The sequence below is a fragment of the Lissotriton helveticus genome, chromosome 10, assembly GCF_964261635.1.
Source record: "Lissotriton helveticus chromosome 10, aLisHel1.1, whole genome shotgun sequence".
NCBI lineage: Eukaryota > Metazoa > Chordata > Amphibia > Caudata > Salamandridae > Lissotriton > Lissotriton helveticus.
In genome coordinates, this window is record NC_136071.1 from 333,471,566 (window position 1) to 333,499,154 (window position 27,589).

The 27,589-nt window shown below is 44.4% G+C and overlaps 1 pseudogene; it reads left to right on the plus strand.

The window, feature by feature from the left end:
* Positions 1–7,292: 7,292 nt before the first annotated feature.
* The window catches only part of LOC144784009 (uncharacterized), a 156,234-nt pseudogene continuing 135,937 nt past the window's right edge, over positions 7,293–27,589 (plus strand).

Here is a 27,589-nt window from a genome sequence, read left to right on the forward strand (position 1 = left end):
CTGATAACAGGCTTAAATCTTTTCTCTATTCTTAATAATGCTTCAGTGTATACATTAATGTTATCTCCACTACCATCACTTGGAGATGTGATCTGTGGTAAAGCTCTAAAAATCACCTGTTCTTCCGAACCGAGACAGTGTAAAAAAATACTCTTTTTTAGGGCTCGGCCTACATCCCACGAAGTGGGTGTGGCTTCAGAGTCCTTTAGAGAGGACTTCGAAAGTCTAACCTACGCATTCCAGAGAAGCGAGTGAATTCTGTTCGTTATTTATGGCAGCTGCATGTCAATTGGCCATCGCATGGCTATGTTTTTACAAGGCAGCACGCAATAGGCCATAGTCTGTAGAGTTTCTCCACTTCCTGCTTATTCCGTGCGGGGACGCGCAGCAGAAGGCTATAATTCATCAATTACCAGCTGTCAGGGGGCGCGGTAATTGAATCCAGATGCTGGGCTCGCGTGCACCATTTTATGCTGTCTGCTCTCGGAAGCCTCAGAACTGTATTTGGCATTCCTGGAGCGTGTGCATTTAGTGTCAGGACTGGATGATGCTGGGCGCGTGCACTCCAGCCTCTCCTCCTGGGCCTCGGCTCGGCAGAGGTGCGTGCCTTGAAGGCTGCTCGGGAGTCTGCCGGGTCAGGCACAATATGTTTTTTGTTGAAACCGTCAAGTTATGCAACAGGTTGCGGTTTGCGTGCAAGTACATTAACGGAATGCGCCACTGGCGTGGAAGCACAAAACAATGATGTGTCCATGAACATAAGTGAAAACAGAGCAGTAAATAATGAGGCAGTGACGTGGTTGCTAGAAAGCAAAATCACTTGTTAGCAGTGCTTAATTTGTGCCATAATAAGTGCCAGGGCCCAAGATATTTCTGAGGCGGCCACTGCTGCTTGCCCTACTTCAGGCCACTGCCAGTGATGCCAAATACGAGAACCAACAGCACCTACTATCCAGTGTAGGACTTAAAAAAACAAGTGTGTATACCCAGTCATGCATCTGCTCAGAGAGTGAGTGCAGAGTGTGAGTGCAGGGTAGTGAGTGCAGAGTAGTGAGTGCAGAGTCGTGAGTGCAGAGTTGTGAGTGCAGAGTCGTGAGTGCAGAGTGTGAGTGCAGAGTAGTGAGTGTGAGTGCAGAGTGTGAGTGCAGAGTGTGAGTGCAGAGTAGTGAGTGCAGAGTGCAGAGTAGTGAGTGCAGAGTGCAGAGTAGTGAGTGCAGAGTGCAGAGTGTGAGTGAAGAGTGTGAGTGCAGAGTAGTGAGTGCAGAGTAGTGAGTGCAGAGTAGTGAGTGCAGAGTAGTGAGTGCAGAGTGCAGTAGTGAGTGCAGAGTGCAGAGTAGTGAGTGCAGAGTAGTGAGTGCAGAGTAGTGAGTGCAGAGTGTGAGTGCAGAGTGTGAGTGCAGAGTGGGAGTGCAGAGTGGGAGTGCAAAGTGCAGAGTAGTGAGTGCAGAGTAGTGAGTGCACAGTAGTGAGTAGAGCAGTGAGTGCAGAGTGAGTGTGCAGAGTGAGTGTGCAGAGTAGTGAGTGCAGAGTAGTGAGTGCAGAGTAGTGAGTGCAGAGTAGTGAGTGCAGAGTGTGAGTGCAGTGTGAGTGCAGAGTGTGAGTGCAGAGTAGTGAGTGCAGAGTAGGGAGTGCAGAGCAGTGAGTGCAGAGTGCAGAGTGCAGAGTGTGAGTGCAGAGTGAGTGTGCAGAGTGCAGAGTTGTGAGTGCAGAGTGCAGAGTGAGTGTGTAGAGTGAGTGTGCAGAGTGCAGAGTGAGTGTGTAGATGAGTGTGCAGAGTGCAGAGTGCAGAGTGAATGTGTACAGTTGCGAGTGCAGAGTTGTGAGTGCAGAGTGGTGAGTGCAGAGTGGTGAGTGCAGAGTTGTGAGTGCAGAGTGGTGAGTGCAGAGTGGTGAGTGCAGAGTGGTGAGTGCAGAGTGGTGAGTGAAGAGTGGTGAGTGCAGAGTGGTGAGTGCGAGTGCCTGTTCCAGAGAGAGCAGAGTATGCTTGTGCGCTTACACGGTGCACTGACACACAGGAGCTAAAACAAAGAACAGCTGAACACGTGGTAGCTTCTATGAGGCAGCCGGCCCTCTGTGAAGGGAGCAGCAAGGAGGGGATGCCTCAACCAATCAAGCGCAGCTACTCACAACCTACTGTACGATTACAACACAGGCCGAAGGGCAGAGCTAGGTCTTTTCGCATTACGCAGGGTGAGCAGTGTGTGAGTGTGTAGGGTGATCAGTGTGTGAGCGTGCAGGTGCACCTCCACAAAACTCACGCTATATACGGCTGAAAAATAGCACTAGGCGAGGATAATGAAATTCAACAGTACTGCGAAAGCATGGCTTACATTACAAACAAAGTCTTGCAGTTGCCCATTGTAAATGACAATGCCATTTATTTAACGATTAAGCTATTGGCAATGTAAATGACAATGCCATTTATTTATGATTTAAAGAAATGTCATGAGCAATGCCAATAGCTCTACCTTTAATGATGCCGAGACCATTGCATTGTAAATGCTTGTTCTTTCTGCCCCCATACGTTCTCCATCTATGGCCTTCATATATGTGATGAATTCTTCCTTCCACCTCGCCCAAGGAATAGGTGGATCCCCCTTTGACTGTAAAAATTTTGCTGGGGGGTCAAATTGCATGTTGTCCCAAGTTTTAACACAAAATGTAAAGTTTGAATTAGAAAATCATGAAACACCATATATTGTTATGATACTTTTCAAATTTTCATGTGGATTATTAGGAAATCAACACATGTATCGAAATGCTTTTAAATAATCATTTGAATATTATGTTAATATAATATAGATTAACAAGCATTCTAACTATATTCATAAGTGATGAACCTTGAAATACGTATATCTTACATATAAGTAAATAACATTACCCTGTAATACTTTCTTGTTGTTTTTGTATAACAAAGTTTCTTCTTTTCTACTTTTCTGTTGAAAATTATTAAAAGTTTGAGGGAAGTTAATAGAGCGTTAGGTATCCTGCAGCGTTTTATAATCATTCGTAATACTCGGTAAATTTTTGTTATTTGGTTACCACAGTAACCAAAATGGTCCCCAATGACGTTGCACGTACGTACGTACGTGGTTTGACGTGCGTGATCGTGAGGAGCTGAAATTAAGACAAGGAACACTCTCAACATAAAATACCTTGCGATCTCAAATGAAGCTGCCGCTGCTGGTGCTCGAAGAGTAAACCGCCATCCTCGTTGCCAAAATTTTTTAATTAATCCAAGATTCAAGTAAGAATTGATAGAAGTTTATTCTCAGCACAGCATTGTAGGTCTCTCACTTGGTAGGCCAGATGCAACTGGCTCCAGTTAGCTGAACTAGCTCCAGAACACAGAATCCAATTGGAATCAAAACATTGTCATGCTCAAGCTGGCAAGGAATAATATGATGTAATACAAGGAAGGGGTAATAGACATAAAAGAGGTCTGTAGTAGATGTAACACTCCCTATGCCTAAAACCAAAATTAATGGGTCCTTGTGTAATGATGATGATGATGAACTGATGATCATGTAAAGCACTTTAATAGCTTTGGGTCAAGTCTGCTTTTATAAACTGCATAAAACACTTCTGTCATTAATCTATACTTAGACTACATTTGGGTGATGTCTGTGATACATTTGGGCTTTTTTTTCCTCTGGTGGCCATCTTGGGAGACTTATTTGTTATGAAGCTCATTCATTTCCTCATTTACTGTTGTGTCCTCGGTAGAAAATGCTTTCAGTTTTTCACTTAGATTCCATTAAGATGGCGCTCAGATGTGGTTTTGCTGGAAGTGATAAAGCAGATTCAAAATGAATATACTGCAGCCCCGGGCCTGGATTTGGGGATGCCATTAATTGGCAATTTTGCTACAGTTCCTTCAATCATATTAAGCAATTTTAAAAGGAAAGCAGCAGCATTTGTGATACACCATCACCTCGTGCTAGTTGCAGTAGCAGACTAGGAGTGCTAATTCCTGAGAATTATTGCTGACACATATCCAACTATAGGTCGCGATGATTTGGGAGCCAGACCATATAAGCCACAGCTTAAAGGTAGTGCAGAAAAGGACAATACCAAACAAGCACCAGAGTCTTCTAAAAAAATGCTGGGACAAACAAAAAAAGAAAAGAAAAAACAAAATCAATGGGTATATCTTCGCAACTTGAGACCTCTGATAGACGTTACAATGTATGTAGCCGTGATACAATAAAACAACCCGCTAGGTATCAGTACACTGGTACTTGTCCTTTTTGTTCCTTTAAGGACTCATCAGACAAACGAGGAAAGAGAGGGGAGTCAATCAGAACGCAGACAAGAAAAGTATGAGAAACCGAAAAGGACTCACAGAGCTCGCCTGATGTCATCATAAAAAAGGAAGAGAAGCCCCCACAGGAAAATCCCCAATTCAAAAAGAAGGTGGCTAGAATTTCAGCTAAATATGCCAAACAAATTGAGAACTCTCCTTCAGAACAAGACGTGGGCAGTGACTCTGGAAAACAGTGTGCAGAGGTCACGATAGTTCGCCAGAATCTTCAAGATTTTCTGGATGCGAAAGCAACTGACGGCTACGTAAAAGTAGAAACCCCATATCAATGTGTCAGCCCTCCAGACAGACTTAATAAACTAAACATATTAATTAAGGGTAACATAATGCAAACCAACTTTGCTGCTGATACCTTGCACAACCACACTGCCTTGCACATTGCTGGAGATTAGCTCCTTTTAATTGTATTTTAATCATATTTTTGCCAGCTAGGAATTTTGTGAATTACTGTTCTAAAATTATATATGTGCTCTTAATTTTGATTGTGTGACCCCTCGCCCCCCCCCCAGCCTCGCACTATTTGCTCTCTCGGACTGTAAGGAAGCATTTCTCACCACTTTGGTGATCCCCTCGCCGCCCGGCCGCCATTTTGGGTGGAGACGCTGACACCACGCTCTGTGGGTTAGCGGTGTAGTCTTTGCTAGTGCCCTCAGGCAAAGACTATTTAGGTAGCCTCTCGGCCAGCGTGCCGGTTAAATTCAGAACACTTTGCTGCTGATACCTTGCACAACCACACTGCCTTGCACATTGCTGGAGATTAGCTCCTTTTTAATTGTATTTCAATCGTATTTTTGCCAGCTAAGAATTTTGTGAATTACTGTTCTAAAATTATATATGTGCTCTTAATTTTGATTGTGTGACCCGTCGCCCCCCCCAGCCTCGCACTATTTGCACTTTCGGACTGTAAGGAAGCATTTCTCACCACTTTGGTGATCCCCTCGCCGCCCGGCCGCCATTTTGGGTGGAGACGCTGACACCACGCTCTGTGGGTTAGCGATGTAGTCTTTGCTAGTGCCCGCAGCCACTTACTACTTTAAGTTCATCACTATGCAAGCGCGCAGTGATCGCGCGCAGCGATCGCGCGCAGCGGCGCGCCGGCGGCGCACCAGAGGAAAGCCCGTCTGTGCCCGTCCGGGCCAGGACGGGCCTAGGGGCCAGACATTCTGCCCAAATACGCACATATTCGCATGAAACCCTCCGGGCATTACAAACTGACACCATTGGTCTTGATGAGGTAACGCGGGCTGTTTTACTGTCTACTGCTCTGTTGCGAAATAAAATTGCTAGCTCCCCGTCTAACCCCTCCTCCTATTCCCGTCAGGCACATGGTCTGAATATCGCCACTTTAAACACACGCTCACTGCAAAAACATCATCTAGATGTCTTTTCCTTACTAGTGGATGGTGAAATTGACATTCTCGCCCTCTCAGAGGCTTGGCTTGGCACGGCATCAATGCCAGACATTCTAGCTGCCCTACCTCGTGAGTACGATGCGTTATGGCATAATCGCCCAAATGACTGTAGGGGTGGGGGTGTGGCGTTGCTGTTTAAAAAGAGCCTGACAGTGAAACAGATCATAGCGGAAAACTGCGCCGGAGCAGAGTTGTTGGGGATTAAAATTTCACTTAAATCCTCCTGCTTTGTAATACTGGTAGCTTATCATCCACCGCAGAGCTCACCAGATTTCAATGACAGTTTCTTTGAACTGCTGACGGATTTGGCTTTGCGTTACAAATCCCTGCTGGTGGTAGGGGATTTTAACTACCACTGGGACAAGCTACCTAGAGACCCCACCGAGTTGGAGTTTGAAGCTAATCTTTCAGCGCTAAACCTCCAACAGCTCGTGGTGGGCCCCACCCACGTGAGGGGCCACACGCTAGACCTGTTATGGTCTTCTATGCCTAATACTGCAATTACCCAGGTCAGCCCCTGCATCTGGTCGGACCATTCTATGATCAGATGCTGGGTTCCGGGTGACCCCGTTCGGGTTGCATTTAATCAGGCACGGAGGAAAGTCCGGCTCTGGAATAAGGTTGAGGCTGACTCTTTAATAGCCGCCCTGTCCTCAGCCGCCCCTCCCACACTGAGTGGCATAAATTTAGATAAAGATGCCACCGCGCTTATGTCCTGGTTGCTCGCCGCTCTTGATCAACTGGCTCCTGAGCAGATAGAGAGGACCAGATCCAAAGAGAAGGGAGCACCATGGTTCGACGCCTCACTGAAAGAGAAAAAGCAAGCTCTCCGGAAGGTTGAGAGAAGGTGGAGACTTAATTACGGTCAAACGGAGGCAGAAACTTTTAAAACTCTGCTGGCGAAATATAAGGCAGACATTCTGGAGAGAAAGTCAGCCTTCTACGAGGGAAGACTTAGAGAAGCAACTAATTTACAGCGAGAAACCTTTGTGATCCTAAGAGAGCTCACGCAACAGAAAGGGATAATCTCTGTGAATGATCAGCCAGACTGTGACTCATTCCAAACTTTTTTCCTCCAGAAAGTACATGATATCATTTCTGATATCAACGCACGCTCAGTCACTCCCACTTTGTCCATGCTAGGGGCTCAGGTGCCGCCCATGATGTTAAGCATCTTTCCTCCTATCGACGACACACACCTTGAGGAACTTGTTGGACAGACTAAATCTGGCTCCACTATAGACCCATGCCCCCCGAGAATTTTTAAAATGGCATTGCCAGGCATCCAGCCCCAGGTGTTGAGTTTACTTAATAACTCACTGGAAACAGGGTATCTTCCTGTCCAGTTGAAGGAAGCTAGGGTCTTCCCACTATTAAAAAAAGTTGGCACTGACCCAAAGGCCTTGAAAAATTAAATGCCCATTTCGCAGCTTCCTTTCCTGAGTAAGCTCTTGGAGAAGCACGTCCTAGGCACTTTGGCCGGCTATCTGGAGGAACACCATCTCCTTCACGCCAGGCAAGCAGGGTTCCGATCCCAACATAGTACGGAACTAATAATGGCCGCGGTCACCGACGAACTGAGAGTCAGGGCAGACAATAAACAGCCGTGCGCCTCGATTCTCCTAGATCTGTCGGCGGCTTTCGATACGGTCAGCCACACAATCCTGCTGGACCGTATCGGGAAGCTGGGGATCACAGGCCAAGTGCTAAAGTGGCTGGAGTCTTTTCTATCAGGTCGTACTCAAAGGGTACAGCTGGGTGATCAGCTATCGGGGATTAGTGATGTAACATGGGGTGTGCCCCAGGGGTCAGCGCTATCCCCCCTGCTGTTCAATATATACCTGCAGCTGCTGGTTGAGGAGCTTATGAGCCGGAACTGCGAAGTTTTTAACTACGCAGATGATACCCAGCTACTGGTTCAGCTGGAATACACCATTGAAGCCCAGGAATCAGTGAGGAATCTGCTTAGCTTCACGGTCAACTGGATGACCAACAATCTGTTGAAAGTGAATGCCGAAAAAACAGAGGTGCTGGTCCTCAGTAACCTAGGGAACCCCTGGAGTGACCTATACTGGCCCCCAGAGCTAGGTTCCACTCCCCCTCCTGGTAGGGTGGTAAAAAGTCTGGGTCTGAGGATTGATGCAGACCTCTTGATGGCTCCCCAAGTCGCAGCCGTGGTTGGCTCTTGCACGGGTGTACTGAGGCAATTGCGGAAATTGGTACCCATCTTATCAGCCTCTACCCTGCAATCGATTGTATCTGCCACAGTCATTTCAAGACTTGATTATGGCAATGCACTATACCTCGGCTTGCCACAGAAGCTGTTGAGGAAGCTGCAGGTAGTACAGAACGATGCCGCAAGGCTGATCCACTCCCTGCCTAGAAACTCTCACGCCACCCCCTGCTCCAAAAGTTGCACTGGCTACCGGTCATGTATAGAGTACAATTCAAATGTCTCTGTGTGGCCCACAAGGCTCTCTTTGGTAAAGCACCAGAGTACATAAAACAATATCTCATGAGATACGTTCCCGGTAGACCTCTGTGCTCAGGGATGACCTCTAATCTGATTCAACCCAGATTCAAGCTAAAAACCAGAGGAGGCAGAGCCCTGTCTGTTCTTCTCCCACAGTTGTGGAATGCACTTCCGACTAATTTGAAGGAAGAATCTCAGTTACTGCCCTTCAGAAAGAAATTAAAAACCCATCTATTTAAAAGGGCGATGACTCCAGCATAGTCGTTGGGTAGCCTGAGGGACTTGGGTTAACAGTGTGTTGTGTTGTTCTGTTTCTAAGCGCTTAGAGACCGGTGGTGATAGGCGCTATACAAATAAGCAATAACATAACATAACAAGGTAATATTCTGGGGAAAAGTAACACTTAGCGGAGGTTAGTTGGCCAGAGTTTGTAAGAACAGCCCCACAAGGAGGAGAAATATTTTTAACATAATTCTCAGTGCTTGTCCCCTAAGAGGTTAAACAAGCTTATGCCGCACAATGGGCTCTTGCACAAGCTCTGGCATTATACCACACCATGAAGGCTGGGATAAAGAGTCACCTTATCACATCAAACCCATAATGTCCAGCCCGTAATTGCAACCTCAATACCCCATTAAACATGAATCAAAATCTCCTGCAAGAGAAATTCTTATATAGTCTTAGACTACAGAATTTTAAACAATAATACACACACATATATAATTCAAAACTCATACAGTACGGCTCTAATGAACAACATTGTCAGTAGGAAATAATAAACAATCTTGGATTTTTACAATTTTTTTAATTATTTCTTTATTTTTTTTTAACACTTACAACGTATGACACGTAACATGTAATCACATCACATTTGTACATATAGGGGTGACAGCCCATGTGGCTTAGCTTCTAGTTGTACAGTTCACTCGTAGCGCCCATAAGCTGGCACGTCCATGCAACTCTACAGTCCCACATATAACGTATAACATATAACCATTGGCGCTTAGTGCTAGGGGTAGCCGTCCGGCTGGAGTGATACAAAATATATATGCATGACTGGCCCCCTGTCCAGCTGTCTACTCTGACAGAAAAAGAGAGAGGGGGGGAAAGCGAGAAGAGTTTAGGGAGGGTGTCCTGCTCTCGTAGTTGGAGTGGAGGTGGGCCCTTTGGTTGTTTCTGGCTAACAATTTCATGGGGGCTCGTAGGGTACTAGGAACTTGTCCAAGGATGCCCACATACCCCTGTTGGGGTATTTCCAAGATGTGTTACGTAAGGCTGTGATGTCAGCTCCTCTCAGGTTAATGCCAAAACATAGCACCAGAAAGCAGAGATTTGACAGCGCTTTCCATGTTTGCCGACTCCCTCAGGGGTATAAAAACAGTTCTGGACTGTTTGCTGCCCAAGTAATGTCAATTCTACCTGGTATTGATCCAAAAGCATTGTGCAATGTTGATGATATATATCTAACGAACGATGACTTAAACACATATTTAGCCAGAGTAGATAGCATTATATTGGGATTTGCTGTACAGGGTGAGAATTTCAATTTCAAGAAACCAAAAATTGCCATTCTCACTGTCCTAATTTTAGGATGTGTGTTATCAAATGAGGGCAAGAACCTGGCACCACATTTCCTTGAGAAACGTGCTCTTTTACAAACACTATTACAATGCTTGTTAGGTTTCTTCAATGTTGCCAGAACATACAAACTAGATCATGCACAAGGCATAAAACCTTCAACCTGATTTTTATCCAGTACACATTGGAAATCAGAACATCCTCATATCACTACAGACTGACATGCTTGTAGGAGAAACCTACACACACGTGTCAACAAAACTAACTTGGTCATTCGTACAATTGTGGGTGCTATTGGCTTCACATATGTCATTTCAATGTGGGTGACACGGTGGCGATTGCATATGAAGTGGATTTATATTCCAATGCTGAAATGCGTTTTGCTTCCACTGAAAAAATACTGCAGTAGCGATGACTGTCATTAAGGAAAGACTACTGGCTCAAGGGAAATGCATAATTGTTGTTTGTTACACTTGTCACAGCCTTAAAGGATATTACAAAGGCCAGCATGCCTAACTGAAAAGCCTTCCATCCTAAATGGATACAATGGCCCACCTCCATGAAGGCTACTGATTTAGACTATGTCTCTGACCCCACTTTGCAAACTCATGAATTCGTCAAATATGAACATGAATTCCCCATGCCCAGTAACATTTTGGGCCAGATGTAGGAAGCCTAATACCGGTCGGTAACGGCCGAAATGACCAAATTTCAGCCGTTACTGACCGGTATTAGGCATTTGACATCTAGGGGCCTAATTTAAGGATTCAGTAATTTACCGAATCGGTAATTTAAGGAATCTGTAAATTACCGAATTCTTAAATACCGATTCGGTAAATTACAGAATCCTTAATGTAGGAAGCACTCAAGTGAGTGTTTTTCTCTTGTAAGGATTCGTTATTTGCCACCAACTATAAGTTGGTGGTAAATAACGAAAAACGTTAAAAAAGCTATTGTGTGCTTTTTTAACAGTGCCATGTGGCAGACATACATGCCCTTAGGGCATGTATGTGTGCCACATGTGCACCCATGCACTATTCAGGGGTGCAACAGGGTGTCAATGTGACACCCTGCCACCCTTGAATGTGTTCCCTGTTTTACCGAATTGGTATTTACCGATTCAGTAATTCCCATCTTACCGATTCGGTAAAAAATACCGAATGGATACCTACATCCCATTTACTGATTCTAAAATACCGAATCGGTAAAATTTGTTATTTTAGAATTGGTAAATCTGGATTACCTACATCTGGCCAGGGCATGGCCAGATGTAGGTAATCCAGATTTAACGATTCTAAAATACCGAATTTTACTGATTCGGTATTTTAGAATCGGTAAATGGGATGTAGGTATCCATTCGGTATTTTTTCCCGAATCGGTAAGATTTAATATTTCCCATTCATCCCTATGGGCCTCCAGGCCCATAGGAATGAATGGGAATTACCGAATCGGTAAATACCGATTCGGTAAAATGGGGAACACATTCAAGGGTGGCAGGGTGTCACATTGACACCCTGTTGCACCCCTGAATAGTGCATGGGTGCACATGTGGCACACGTACATGCCCTAAGGGCCCTAAGGGCATGTATGTCTGCCACATAACACTGTTAAAAAAGCACAAAATTGCTTTTTTAACGGTTTTTGTTATTTACCACCAAATTGTAGTTGGTGGTAAATAAAGAATCCTTACAAGTGAAAAGCACTCACTTGAGTGCTTCCTACATTAAGGATTCGGTAATTTACCGAATCGGTATTTAAAGAATTCGGTAATTTACCGATTCCTTAAATTACCGATTCCGTAAATTACCGAATCCTAAATTAGGCCCCTACATGTCAAATGCCTAATACCGGTCGGTAACGGCCAAAATTCGGTAATTTCGGCCGTTACCGACCGGTATTAGGCTTCCTACATCTGGCCCTTTGTCTCTTGATCAGTATAAACACATCACATATACTGATGGTTCAGCCCAGCCTTCCATAAGCACTAAACACTAAAACTCAGCGGCAAGCGGCTGTGGAACACGGTGTCATGTTGGATGGAAAATTCATCCTTAAAAAACTTTTACGCAGTCCCTCTGTGATTGCATTGCACAACTGGCTGGACTAAAATCATTGATTATGGCACTAGAGGATACAGATCCTGAATTCCTCATACTCATAGTGTGTGATTAGTATTACTGTGTCCAGTCTTTTAATGAGAACTTACATTATTGGTGCCTGAATGGATTTAGAGACTCAAAGGGAAATATCATCAAGCACAAGCTGCTTTGGGAAATGGTGGCACAATTAAAAGACAGTTTGCCATGGGCTTATTTGTTAGACACATTAAGAAATGGGCATGTTGGAATAAACTTTGTGGGGAATTCATTGACAGATGAGGCTGCAAAATCTGCAACTAAGACTGATACAGTAGCTGTGATTACTCGTTCTCACATGAGGGTAGATGAAGATATCATGGTTGCCGCCAATGTTTCGTGCAACTGCACCCCTTTAAATAAAAGTTATCGAGCAAAATATTTCTACCACTTAGGTGCCCAAAATATTCCTTTTGCTACCATGACTGGGGTGAGTGATTGTGTCATTCCCAACCAATACCACATGCTAGAAATTATCATAGCTGCCTATGAGGGTGTAGCATCTGCCCATGCTGCTGTGGGGGCCACAACGTCTTTACTACAGAAGCGCTGTAAGTGACACGGTCTGTACAAGCAGACAAAGCAGTATATCCTTAGTTGTGACATCTACCAACAAATCAAACATCCAATTTTCAGATTCAGCCCAAGGATTTTAACCTCCCCAATTGAAAAAAAAGTTCAGATTCTGCAGGCAGTGGTATATTTTGCTATTCTGTGTTAAGAGACAATAAAGACCTGTTCCTTTTGTCTACAAAAAACCTCAGTAATCATCCTATGTAAAACATTCACATGTCCTAGTTGCTATTCCTGCATTCATAGTATGCATTGTATACCTTGGTGAGTATGGCTCCCTTACACCTTAGATATACCATCCACATGCCGGATAATATAAGTACGTACACAAGCTCAGTTACCATGTATTCACATATCCTTTTAATATTTAGTTTCATTAAAATACCTCCAGAAATTCTATGAAAACCACAGTTAAAATAAAATGATGGCTCAAGTGCAAAACCAAAACAAAACACCTGAAATTTGCCAGTAATGGTATGCTACCTAAATCATAATTTGTGCACATGCTTATGAGATAACTGATGACTTTTTAAATGACAAAATCTATGAGCTCACTAATGACATCTCACATTACATCATTGGCAAGATCCCCGATTAGATCACATGACATCACTGTTGACATCATCAACGTTATCACTGCTCTGCAAAACTTTAATCTTCCGTGCTTATCAACTTTAACCTTTTTTAAGGCGCTGTTTCAGTGAATAAATGTTCTACTTTCAATCACCAGCATTTTCTAAGTTCGTTTTTGGCATAGTACAAAATTGTCCACATTGATAGAGCCATTTGTCAGTCTTTCATGAACTTCCAACTGCATGATATGTTCATAACTGCTTTTGACAATATCTTCAAACTTAAACAGCAAGTTAGTTATAATTAACCCCTTCCATGCTGCCGTCGGCCATGGCAGCACTGCCTCCCCAGTGCTGCCGTCGGCCAATGGCCGACGCGGCCCGCCCGTTTTTCGGAAGTGCCGCACTGCTGCGAAATCGCGGCAGCGGCAAACGGGTTAAATGTATTTATTTATTTATTTGTTTTATTTAATTGCAAAGTTTTATATGTTGGTTAGACCCGGAGGTATCAGAGCGCTCTACATGAGGATCAGCGAGTTACAGGTTACATAATTACATCAATTACAGGAGCCAAGTATACTTGGTAATCTGTTCCCTCAATGTCACTTCTAGGTCTCTCTTGAAATTGACTTTATTAGTTCACAGTAGATATTGTACTCAAAGTGTTTGCTTTTTGACACATTGCAGGCAAATTCAGAAAGGGTTTACTTTGACTTGCTCGTTAAGTACGTTCAGAGCTAATCTAGATTTACAAGAGTAAGTTACAACTACTCATAACAGAATTGTTCTGGATCAGCCCTTTTGTATTTAATTGTTTTGTTGCTGAACCTGAATCCTGAGGAAGGAAGAACAATGGGTAAGAGACAGTTGGAGAAAATAAAGGGAACATTCATAAAGGGAACAACAATGGGAAATAAGCAGGCATGTAAAGTCGCACAGGTAAAATTACAATGGCTAATACCGATAGGGAAAAATATGCACACGATTACTGGTTAAGCCATAAAAAAATCATGTTGCAGTGGACAAAAAAACACAAAAGTATTGCATTTGGCTTTAAATTATACATGGTGAGGAGATCTGGCATAGTGGCTAGAGCTGCCAATTTTACAACCTGGGGACCCAGGCTCGAATCCCTGCCTCGGTGCTACAATCAGCATCACGTGATTCTGGACAAATCATTTAATCCATCAACGCCTAAACAAAAATTGAAATAGAATGTGTCAAAACTTCATTTGTGTATTTCCTACTGTGATGAACATGATCACATAGCTTATCGGCCAACCCCTATGTAAAGTACAGCGCTCCTCTGCTTCAGAACTATGTTTGCACAATATAACATACCTGTACAAACACCCACTACATGGGATAAAGAGTTTAAGGATTGAGGATTATGTGCACTTTACAGGTAAGAAAATAGTTCTTTGTCCATTCCAATGCTTCATGTGAGGCGGAATGATTGACCAAACAGCCAAGAGCTAGAGGTGAGAGAGCACTACTCCTCTGCCTTGAGCAAAGGCACACTCTGAGGGGCTTATTTACTATGGCGAAGCATGTCATTAAGCCAAGAAAGCTAACGACACGCTCCGTCACTTTAGAAACGCAGGGCTTCACCATATTTTCTACACTATGGTGCAGCCTTGCGTTTCCCCCTGCTCTTGCGCTAAATTTAGCTGCCTAGCCTAGCACCAACGCAGGCACCCTTGCACCACAGTGCAAGGGTGTCTGCATTGCAGGGGAAGATTGTTTATGTGCAGGAAGGTGGCCCTTCCTGCACATAAACAAGCTTTAAATAGTTTTTTGTAACTTCTATATGTGCTGCTCAATGCAGCACACATAGAAGTTGTAAAACTTAATTTTTTTTAATGATTGTTTATGTGCAGGAAGGGACATCCTCCTGCACATAAACAATCATTGGAGCTTTGCTGTTTCCATGTGAGCTGCACAATGCAGCACACATGAAAACAGCAGAAACTAGGGGAAATTAAACATTTCTCCTCACTTCGCCAGGGTAAGGCCAGGTTTTTCCTGGTCTTCAGTTTGGTGCTGCACCATATTTACACCACCCTTGTAAATATGGGGCAGCGTCAAAATCATTGGGTGCTGTGGTGGAATGCCCACAGCAACACCCATTGTCCTCCCCTTTCACACTAAGAATTGAGTGAAAGGGTGCCTTATTTACAAGGCAGTGTTAAGCCATGTTAAGTGGCTTAAGGCTGGCTTGTAAATAAGATGAGGCCCCTTTCATCAACACAATTTTGTAAAAAGTGATGTGGTGGTGGCGATAGAGCTTGTAAGTACGCCCCTCTATTTTTAAACAATTGGTTAAAATAGGATAAGCCAGATCTATTTTATAGTGACTGACAGTCAAATTGCTATATTATCACTCTTTTTTCTTCACACATGCAAACTGGCTTAGTGTCTGTTGCTTGCAGAATTTCTACAGATTTACAATGCGATTTACTCTTCGGCACATCTGCTTGTCATGCTACAGATAAAACAGGTAGTGCAAGCCTAACTCTATCATGGCATGCCCAACTTTTAGTACAATGAGGTGCAAATCTTGTATCAGGTACAGCGTAAGTCAAATGTGTACCTATTTCACAGTACAACCATACTAAATCCAGTGAGGATTTAGAAATAAAGGACCTGATTCACAAAGATTGTGTACCTTGTTGTGACGGTAGTACTTCTGGCTTACTCCTGAATTCCATGAGTAAGTTGGAAGTACTACAAGAGTAAGCCACACTCACTCTTAGCACCCTCATTAGTAAATTCCCACAGATTATGCTAGGAGTAAGTGTGAATTACTCTTGTTGTACTCCGGGCTTACTTCTGGATTCCTGGAGTGAGCCAAGAGTTGCCCTGGCTAACGTCACTGATTCTTGGATTTTAGGAGGAACCTAAGTGGTATTTATATGGCTGTGCTGCTGGAAAGTCACTTTTTATGACGTTCCAGTGGCTCAAACTACTAAATCTTATTTTTGAGCTCACATAAAGCCACTTTGCATGGCTTTGAATGGCGTCATAGATATGGAGTAAGGCAAGGCAGCGCAAATCTCTGCATTGCCTTACCGTGCACTAGGAAGGCATTCCATAGGCGTTGCGGTGGATATTCCCACGCAACACCCATGGATTTCTATGCTTCCCAAGATTCACAAAACCATGTAAACCTGGGGATTCACCAAAACCTTATGCCTCCCCAGGGGAGGTACGATGAGGAGAACTAGCTTTGTTTCTACCCTTTTTTCCTCTATCCATGTGTGCTGCATTCTGCAGCATACTTAGAGGAAAAAGCTTCCAAGGATTGTTTTTGTGCAGGAAGGTGCCCCTTCTTGAACAAAAACAATTCTGCCGACAACACAGGCAACCTTGCACCATGGTACACGGGGGTCTGTGTTGGAGCTAGGCTGCCAAAGCAGTGCCAGCGTAGGGTTAAATGACAGGAATGCACAGTATTGAATAAATATGGTGCATTCCTGCCCTTTCCCTTTGACGTAGGGCAGCGCAGCTAGGTGACTTGATGTGCTGCCCTAAACCAAAACCCTTTAAATGAGGCTCCTAGGGGGCCGATTCATTCACTGCTGCAAGTCTTGATATGGCATTAACTTTCCACAACAAAACACTTTGTTAAACTGTAAATGTCCCCTTTTGTAGTGCAAATGGCGCTTTACACTGCTTTGTGGTACTTTGTGCAAAGGGGCATTCCATGGTTGGTACTTGGGCATTCCAGGGCAACCACCGATGTTTTTTGATGCAAAGCCTTATCTCTTAATGTTGTTAGACTAAGCTTTTTGCCAATAAATAATGCCTACTTGAGACAGCCGCAAAGTATGAGAAATATTCTTATTTCTACTTACATTTCATACATGTGTCCGAGCTGCAAAGTACAGCAATCATCTTATGTATGACACTTTTAGAAAATGTCTAGGCCTAGGATTTTGTACTAAAGGGTCGAAAACCTATGCTAGACAGCACCAACGCTCCTTTGCACTAAGAAGCTTATTTGCAAGCCCCTTGCGCCGCTGATGCATCACTTTTAGTGACCACCGGCGGCGTAACCTGCTGCCCCATATTTACAAGGACACTTAAAGTCACCCTGCGTAGCTTTTCATGCCCTTGTAAATATGACCCCTTATCACACAACACTTTGCGTGCCATGGGTGTTGCTGTGGGTGTTCCCATGCAACACCCATAGCTTCTGCCGCATTTCCAGATTTACAAGAAATTGTAAACCTGGAAATGCATCATAATGCTAAGCTTCCCCAGGGGAGATGCAACGAGGAGAAATGTTTTAATTTCTTCTTGTTTTTTCTTCTTTCTATGCGCGCTTCATTGTGCAGCACACATAGGAAGAGGAAATCTCCTCTTGTGATTGTTTTTGTGCAGGAAGGTGTCCATTCCTGCACAAAAAAAAATCATACCTGTGACGCAGGCACCCTTGCACCATGGCACAAGCGTGCCTGCATTGGTGCATGGCAGCTAATTGTGCCCAGCGCATGGGAGAGCAAAGGGACCCATCATATTGTTGTAGAAATGACGCATCCTTTTGCTTCGAAATGAATGCAGAGCGGCGCAGCCAAATGGCTTGCTGCACTGCGCTGCGTTAATTCCTTGTAAATAAGGCCCTATGGGTCTAAGGAATGTGTGTGTGATACTATGCAGCCTTGAAGACTGCCAGCGCAGGGGAGGAGAAGAGTGGCAGGCCATATTTAGTTAATAGGGCTCTGCTTTGCTTCCACGCAGCAACAAATGGTGCTATTTTTTTTGTAAATCGACAAGCAGAAGTCGCTTCAAATTAGTTGTGGAATGAGCTCTTTGTGACCGGGGCCAAGAGAGCCACAGTCGCGCGGGTGAAGCAAATATATACATATATGCATATATAAATATATGTTTATATACATACATTACTCCCTAGAAACTGCGAGCGTCGGAGTAAGATATCCGTCAGCTACGCGCATCGCCAGCCGGGACTCAGTGCCAGCCTGTTGGTCAACTGGCCGGTGTTTAATTACAGGAGAGCGCCTCGCCCGCGCAATTAGGCTGCAGGGGCTGAAATGCAGCCCGATGAAAATGGAGGGGCTGATGAGAGACTCGGACGCGCAGATACCGAGGATCGGTTTCTCTGTGCGCTGCTGCCGAGAGGATTAAAAAAACGCGCATTTCCACATGCAGTTCCGATCACACAATATTCTGGATGCTTAAGGTCAAAGGTGAGGCGAGGCGCACTACGCAAGGGGAATTGTATGCCCTAGTAACCTATCAGAGGCCAGTAAATAAGCCACACACAGTAAATTCAGTCGACCCTTTCCTTTTTCAGGATGCGCTGCCAGCGCGCGCTAGGTTTTAGGTGACTAGCGCACCAACTCTTTCTGCTTCTCAGACGCCAATAAGGAACATTTTAAACTCTTTCCTTGGGTCTGTCCTCTGTTCCAGGGAGTACTTCAGTTTCAGAGCTCGTAGTCCCAGAAGCATTTTGGACAGCAAAGTCTGTCACCCCTTAAGCTGTCTGCACAACTCCTCATTTCACGAACAAGATACACACCGCCCCAGCCAGCCAATAACAGACCGGTCACACAAGTATTATGTTTTCCTATTACTGTCTACTGTTTCACCGCCACAGGAATTACACAGCCAGCACAAGACGAGAAATAATGGCCCCATTCAGTTCCCCTTGGGACTAATTCTTGCAGATGGCAAGCATTGGGCCGGGCAAGTTTACGTCTGATTTTCTTGCTGCCTATGACTGAAGCCATATATGATACATTGGTGGCTCGTTCTCAGAACCACGTGGACATTCTCCAGCCACAACTTTTTTGTTAATCATGCGGCGCACCAAGCTTACGAAACTCTGTTCTCCAGCACGAGGCCATGTTTACCCCGTTAATGTAATCCCAATTAGGTATAATTCTCGCTCAATAAACCTTAAACTTTCCAGCTGCAGGCAATAGCGCAGAATTGAAAAATACCACACAATGGCCCATGAACAGGTGAGTGGCAGCTCAGCCTGATTCATGCTGCAAAACCTGCTGGGAAAGTAATTGAGACACCCATGCACGCTTATTTTGTTTGTACATTCCATGCCTTGATGTCTTCACTAGAACTTCATCAGTGCTAGGGGTAATGGTAAATGGTTGCTGTTACAGATATTATATGACCGACCACACGACCGTGTGGGTTGGTCTTATCTTCAGTTAAGGAAGATTTGGGCAGTTTGCGGAGCTGAAATAATTTGGTGTGGCACTGTGCAATGTATGATTGATCCTTCCTCTACTATCATGAATGAATACAAATAACTTGGTTTGAATAAAGATATAACCAATATTATAGTGTTTAGGAGAAATCGTTTTCAAACTGAATCGTTGATTGGTGAAACGAAATTGGAAGTAGGTGAGTTATATGTTTATTTAGTGATGAGCTTTAGTCGTTAATCCTCTTGGGCAAGACACTGAAAAAGAATATAAAAACATTCAGTATGCTTGGAAGTTTAGTCAAATTAAATGCTTTATATGGTAGTCTTTTGATTGGATCATATGGTAAAAGCTACTGAGGGGAAAGTTTTTCAATGGCCTTGCAGAGCAGCTCCCTCTTGGTTCTTGATGGGGAGTCCATTTTTGGGCTCCTTGAAGGTAGAGTTTATAAAAAGAGGGTCTAGGCCTCCCTTAGTCTTCAATGGTACAGGCATTTATAATTGAATTCAATAAACCATCTTGGGAAGCAGAAGCTAAGATCAGAGCTATGAATTATTTGCTAGCCTGAAGAATACCCCCAAAACATAAACTTTCTCTTTTGGATTTAAGTCCAATTTTTAAGGGATAATCCAGAGGTGCAACTCTTATTTAGTTCCGTCAGCCAATGGCTCTCTTACTGTGTCTCATAGTACATTTGTAAAGCTTACGATGTTTGTCCACAACTATCATCTAGTAGGAGCATGGGGAAGGATCTGTCAACATTTGATTATTTAGTGAAATTCAAATAATTTGAGTATGTAAAAGAATTTCCCAAAAAATATTGCTTGACAAGATAACAAAAATTGGAGTGGGTGTAAATCCTGAATATAGAATTAAAATATTATTAGATGCTAATAAAGAAAGTTAGGGTAGATGTATTTGCTTCCTGTGTAATACATTTTGTAGTTGGTATTGATTGTTGAATTGTCCTCTCTCTCTTTTGGCTAGGAGGCAATTTTTATATCCACTTTTAATAAAGTATTCTATTTGCTCACGGGCGCAGCCAAGCTGCTGACCGCAATGGCCGTGCAGCTTTGAAGCTTCTCTGTAATGCCCGCAGAAACTTAATTTATTAGCACCAAAGACGTCCCCTAGATCATAGGAGACAAATGCAGTAGTGTTGCAAGGCAGTGGTGACTCAGCGAGGCTGGGACAGGCGGCCCGGATGAGGAAACATCGTTGAGACCGGGCCTGATCAACTTCACAGAGCGAAGCTGCGCACTGGAGCCTGTGACCAAATCCAGGCCCCGGCTTTCGGCCTAGCATAAAGCCGTGCTGCGGACTCGCGGAGCGGTAGTGAACCCCCACCAAACAGAACACTGGAGTGAGCGGCGAGGTGAGCAGGGCTATCCTGGCTACTCCCTTTACTCTCCCCAAGATTCAGATTCGCCATTACGGCGGGACCCGCAAGTTGAGTGCATGGGGCCCCCCCCCGGCGGTGATGCCTGAGGCCCTGCGGCAACAGGAGTTGCAGGCGAGCCTGGGATTCGGGCGGGTGTGGAGGGGGGACAACAACACATCAGCCCTCCTCTTCAGTTTGCAGCCATGAGATCGGTGATGGGGAGGAGCCCAACAACATGTGGGCCTGCTAAAAGTCTGTGTGCCATGAACAAAGGCCTGCCGGGGAATCCGAGGTTTAAACAATTAGGGATGAAGCTGCCTAATATCCTGGTCTTCAACAAGACAGCGTTTTGTGTGTGGGCGGTGTGTTGCAGCTGAGCGCCCCAAATTGATATAGTGGATGAGAGGGCCCACTGCATGGAGCTCTTCTCTGGGTCACCTGCTTCACCCCTGCGTCCATCACGGCCTGCCCCTTGCTTCTACACTGGGTTTTGCACCCTAAGGAACCTCTGGCTGGCACATTGAGTGTGCACATTAGCGGATGTGGTCGAGAAGGCATGGGCATAAAGACCCGAAACAATGAATATTGCAGTTCCCCAAGGTGACGGAGAGGGACCCTACTACTGACGCAGATATGGCTGCTGGGGGTTCTGCCACAGTTCCCCCAGTGGATCAACCCACAAGCCCAGACTTTCTGCTGCAGGAGCTCTGCGCGGGATTGAAAGCCTTGGACAGCCGATTTGACATTTTGGACAAATGTTTGGACAATCTAGGCGCCTAGATTGATGTTCATGAGAAGCATCTGGATACTGTTGGGGAGAGGATGTCAGACTTGGAGGATGGGTTGTCTCAGGCTGTGCGCAAGCTTGAATGATTCGAAAAGATTCTCAAGGATGTGACAATTAAAAACGAGGATTTAGAATCCCGCAGTAGATGGAATAACCTGCGCATCCTAGGCGTTCCAGAAACTTCCTATACTGGTCGTTTGGATCAGTTTGTGGAAAACCTATCAGCTGATCTATTTGTCAGAGAAACTTTCACCTCCGTTTTCATTGTTGAGCGTGCCCATCGCTCACTGGGCCATTGCCCTAACCCTAGCTTCCTAACCCTAGCTCCCCCCAGACCTATAATTGCACGCCTGCTAACTTTCTGCGACAGGCACACTGCGCTGTGACTAGCAAGGAAAAAGAGCACACTAAGCTGGCAGGGTTCTCCGCTATCATTTTACCCAGATTTTACTATTATGGTGCAAGAGGAGAGGCATAAATATAACGGTGTGAAGGCGACGGTACGCAATTTGGGCCTGCGTTATGGGCTTTTATACCTGGCATATCTTCGTGTTGATATTGAGGGTCGATCCCGAATATTTCAGTCCCCTTCAGCAGTACAAGAATTTTGCAGAGGCTACAAGGGTGGCGGGCAGCCTGGTAGCAAAGATGCAGCGGAATCCTCCCCCCCACATAGTGGCTCTGCTGCCGGTGTGGAGCTTTTCTCTACAGAATAATACAGGCGCAGGAGTGTGGCCTTCGGTATCTCAGTACAAGATGTAGCTGTGCTATCTTAATTCATGGACTGTCATTGGACTTATTAGCTAATAAATAGTTTGGGTACACGGAGTGGTGTTGTCACCCCCCCTGTGTTTAGCACACTTTTGTGTATGATGTTGATAATTTGTTCGGATACTTATCTCTCTTCAGTGTTGAATGGTTTGTTTGGGGTAGCTAATTGTACGCTTACTGGGGATGTTCCCTGCTTCAGGGTGTGCAGGGATGGGAGGGGGTTTACCATATCCCTGGCTATATTTTCTGCCGGTCCATTTCATTAGCTGTACACTTTGCCACGTTAATACCGCCAACAATTTGAATACAATGTTTAACAGAACAATATGCCTGCTATAGATGATTTACCTACCTCTTCCAACCTTAACGTTATCACTTGGTATGTTAGGGAGTTGAACAATGCAAAGAAAGGAAGGAATGTAGTGCAATAACTACAGAGACATGGGATTGGTGTTGCATTTCTACAAGAGACTCACGTTCCTAGAACAGAGGTTACTTTGTCTGCTTCCACTTGGGGTCCACATAGAAATTTTGGTGGGTTCCGCACCTATGCTCATGATACAGCGTTTTTAATACATAAACGCTTGCCATTTCACCTACATAAAGTACATAATGATACAGAGTGCTGCTACACCATGGTAACAGGACAGAAAATGGGCCACTGTGTAGCCCTAGTGAACATATACAGCCCTAACATAGATTGTCCGGAGTATTTTCATGATGTACATTTCCACATTCTGCAAATGGAGGCAGAGTTTATATGCATGGGGGAGATTTTAATTTACTAATCAAACCAAAACTAGACAGCTCTTCAGTTTCCTCAGATGCTAAGCCAGGAGCGCGCCAAGCTCTGTTTGAGCTTTGTGATTCAATTGGACTGTTAGATATTTGGTGACGATGACATCAGATCACCCCCATCTACGCACATTACGCTGCCCAGTATGATACCTGGACCAGATTAGGTTATTGGTTAATTACTCCAAATTTGTCTACTTGGTACAAAGGTATTAAACTACTCCCCAGAACGTTTTCGGACCATGCCCCGGTGGTTTTGGGGCTGCTGGTCCCTAGACCTGAAGGGGTAGAAAGACAGTGGAGATTCCCTGGACGGGCACTGCTAGAGGGCCTCTTTCGAGCAGAGCTTCAGGTAGCTAGTGAAGAATATTTTGAATTAAACATGGGCTCAGTTGCCTCTTGGGCAACACTCTGGGAGGCTTTTAAGGCCTACCTCCGTGGCTTTTGCATTTCTACACATGCAGGAGTATTAAAAGATCTCAGAGCTATGATTATGAGCATTGTGCACAAATTAGAAGACCTAGATAGGGAGCAGGTTGCCTGACCCGACACCACACAATATGGCACTAGATTCACCCTACTGACTGAATTTAGGGAGGACGCAGAAAGGGAAATTCTTTTTTTAACCAAATAGAGTAACGCCCGGCGATATGGAGAGGGGGATAGGCCAGGGCAGACGTTGGCCAGGCTGTTGAAACCCCACACCGGACGTGCCTATGTCACTGAAATTCGCACCCCCGAAAGACAGTCTCACGAGCACACTGGAAATACGAGATACATTTTTATTATACTACATAAACTTGTACACTTCCCGGAGAGACAATGATGGCTCTGCACAAGCAACCTACCTGGCTGAGATTGTGGTGGTCTGGCTAGAAAAAGTTATGCAGGAGTTCCTTGTGGAACCCTTTTCTAAAGAGGAAATCTCTAGCACGATAGACCCGATCAATGGATCCATGGCCCGCGGACTAGATGGATTTTCTTGAGATTTTTATAAGGATTATGAAGACTTATTGGTACTGCATTTGTTCGAAGTTTATAATGAAGCCTTGGAACAAGTCAAACTGCTCCCCACACTACGGGAAGCAGTAATTATACTACTTCCCAAGCCGGGTAAAGATCTGTCGTCATGTGGAGCATATTGGCCTCTCTTGCTCCTGAACTTAGATTATAAAATCTTGGCCAAAATGATTGTATTGCGTCTAGCCCTGTTATTAGACTGGATAATTTCCCCAGCTCAATCTGGTTTCATTACCCATAGATCGACCGCCCTGAATCTGAGGACGCTAGTTGCTGTCCTGCATAGAATTTCCCTGGAGGTGCCGGCTGCCGCGATATTACTTGACTCCATAAAGGCCTTTGATTCTCTGAAATGGCCTTTTTTCCTGGCAGTGATGCACAAAATGGGCATGCCAAAGGGTTTTAAAGCTCTCTCTGCCCTCCTATACCAGAACCCCACTGCTACTCTGCTCTTGAACGGTACATTGTCGCGACCTTTCTGCCTTTTTCGGGGAACCAGACAGGGGTGCCCGCTTTCCCCGTTACTTTTTATTTTCACAATGGACACTCTGGTTAGGCACTTTCAAGAATGTCATCTTCATAGAGGGCTACAGTTCAAGACTGGCCCTTTGCTTGTGTCTCGCTACGCGGATGATATTATACTTTATGTACACACCCCAGAGAAGAACATTGAACCATTCATCAGGGAGATCATTCGTTTTGGGTTGCATTATGGCTTGGAGATCAATTTAGAGAAATCTGTGATTTTTCCGATCGATCCCCATCACCAAGAGATGGGATTGTGGGTTCCCTCTTGACTGGTGCTCCGACTCGATGCAGTATCTAGGGATACATATCCATCGAGATACAGAGCAGATAATTAGACTAAACCATGGTCCCACGATGCATACTCTGGAAGAGCAAGTTGAAAGATGGCTTTGCCTCCCTCTCTCACTGGCAGTTTGAGTCGCCTTGATCAAAATGATCATCCTCCCTCAGTTTTTATACTTGTTCAATAATATTCCGATTCAGCTTTCCAACAGCTTTTTTCTTAAACTTCGGTCCCATTTGATTCGCTTAACTTGGGGTGGCAGGAATCCCAGCAACAGCTGGGTCACTATGACATTGTTTTATGCCAGGGGAGGTTTTGGGGTTTTGAACTTTCACATATATTACCTGGTAGTGCTGTTCAGCTTTGCGCACTCCTGGTACCATCCGGATGCTAGATTGCCCTACTCAAGACCTGAGGCTGATCTGGTGTTGCCTGTGAAACTTCACACAGTATTACCTCACGAACTTCCAAGAGACCCTAGAGACATTCAAACCATTTCCACGACCAGCTGGGCCTGACGGAAATTGGTTAGAATCACACCCGCGAATACACTAAATTCCTCTGAAATTCCGGTTTTGAATAATGCATGGATCCCCATCATGACTAAAAAATAGTGCAGCGCTCTCTAACTAAATTTACAATCAGCAAGATCGGCGACCTATTTCCAGAAGGCCATGTCTTTGACAGAGACGAGGAGGATAGATTTAGTCAAGCTACGTTTATGGACAAATTCATCCTTCAACAGGTGTGAAGCGCACTTAGGGCTACATTTACAGAACCTCCCTTGGCAGCAGCCGACTTCGGCCCGTTAACCACTGTAATTTCTTCCTCAGTTAGTGCCCGACTGATTTAAAAAATGTATAGTTCATGCATAACAATAGTTCCTGGAAAATACACCAAGATCAGGGAGGCTTGGGAAAAGGTTTTGGAGCATCCCATTCCAGACACGTACTGGGACTTTAGCTGTGCAAAAATTAAAGACATTTCCTTAAACAGCAGACACCGTTATTACACTTTAAATTCTTTTGGAGGGTCTACATGTCCGCAGAAAAAATACACACTATTGACTCTAGCAGGCCACACACATTTTTAAAGTGTGATGCAACACACGGAGACTTTGCATACTTAGTTTGGAACTGCGCAAAGATTGGGACATATTGGCCTTCATTTTACGCTGTAATAGTTAAGATGATTGATGGGGAAATGGCTCTCTCACCGAAGTCTGCATTATTGGGCTGTGTACTAAGCTTCCCTAAGCCCGTTCGTAAATTTACTGCAATAGCCTTCCTGCTTGCCAAGCGGGAGATTGCCCTTAAATGGGGCTGCAAGGCCCCTCCCACAACAAAGGCCTGGCTACAGAGTTTAGACCACTATAACACAAATAGTGATTTGTATGCAGTCACCATACCTGGAGCGTCGCATCCAAAGGATATTTGGGGCCCCTTCAAAGCCTATTTAGTGGACATGAACACCACCCCCACTTCACAACCCCCAGACGGGCTGGTCCCCACAGGAGTGGGGTGACACACTACAGGGTGGGCATACACCTTTCAGATGCATCCATTGTTATGTATATTTCATCCTGGGGGGGACTCAACCGTCTCAGATTACAGATGATTATTGTGGGGTTAGAAAGCATCGTCTGGGTGTTCTGGTTACATAGATAGGCAGTTACTGATGCAAAGCCGGTTGGAGGGTGGGAGAGACAATCTCTGCAAATGATTTCAATATTCATTGTATGATTCAACGTGGAGTTACCTACTATGATGCAGCAGTGTAGTACATATGTGAATGCTGTGACTTTTTGTATTACGGAAATGGAAAATAAAGTTTTAAAAAAGTGTTCTATTTGCTCTGACAATGAATGAATCCAACATTGTTTTAATTCACAATGAGGAACAATATAGAGAATATATTAACATTTTCTCTATGCATAAAGTAGGTTGAACAGTGCCCTGGAGGGGAGGGGGGAAGGTGATGTGAGGATGGTGTGGTAAAGGTATTGTGACAATAAAACCAAGTGAATATCAAAAAGTTTCATTTGTGTTTACATTACACTACACATAGGATGATTCGCTATACCAATGTATACAATTGTCATACTCCAATAGTGCAATCAATGTCGAATGTAGGTAGGGAGTTGACTAAAGGGAGACGTTGTCGACGTTTCGACCCTCTGATTATCGCAGGGTTAGTTGAGCCCTTGCAGTGGGGTCTTCTTCAGGACAGGGAAACGGGCAGGCAACCTAATAAATACGTATATATAGAGGATTATTTACTAAGGTGGCGGAATATATCCATTTTAGAAAAACAACAACAATTGGATTGGATTACTGTAGCACACATCAAAGAGCATACCGTTAAACTTGGCACTCTGTCTTATCACTGCTTAAGTCGTCAGGGTTAATTATCATAACTGAAGTTAAAGAAAATGAAATATAAATAAAATTGAGAATTTTATGGGGGGCATTTAGCACGACAAAGGAATCATAATAGATAGCAAATATTCTCACCGAAAATTAGTCAGTCCATACTTCGATGGAAATAAATAAGGGAGAGTCGGAGAAAGAGGCCAGCCGTGGGGCGGCGGCACAGACAATTTCTGAAAAATAACGATAGTTGGATTATAGGGTGTGTCATGGATATACTGCATCCAATAGAATAATATAGGCATTTAAGGGAAGACGTCAGCTTACCAGCGTCGTCCGAATGGATCAGCGATGATTGATACGTCGCCTCGTGCCAGTAATTATCTAGAAAACCGGTAAT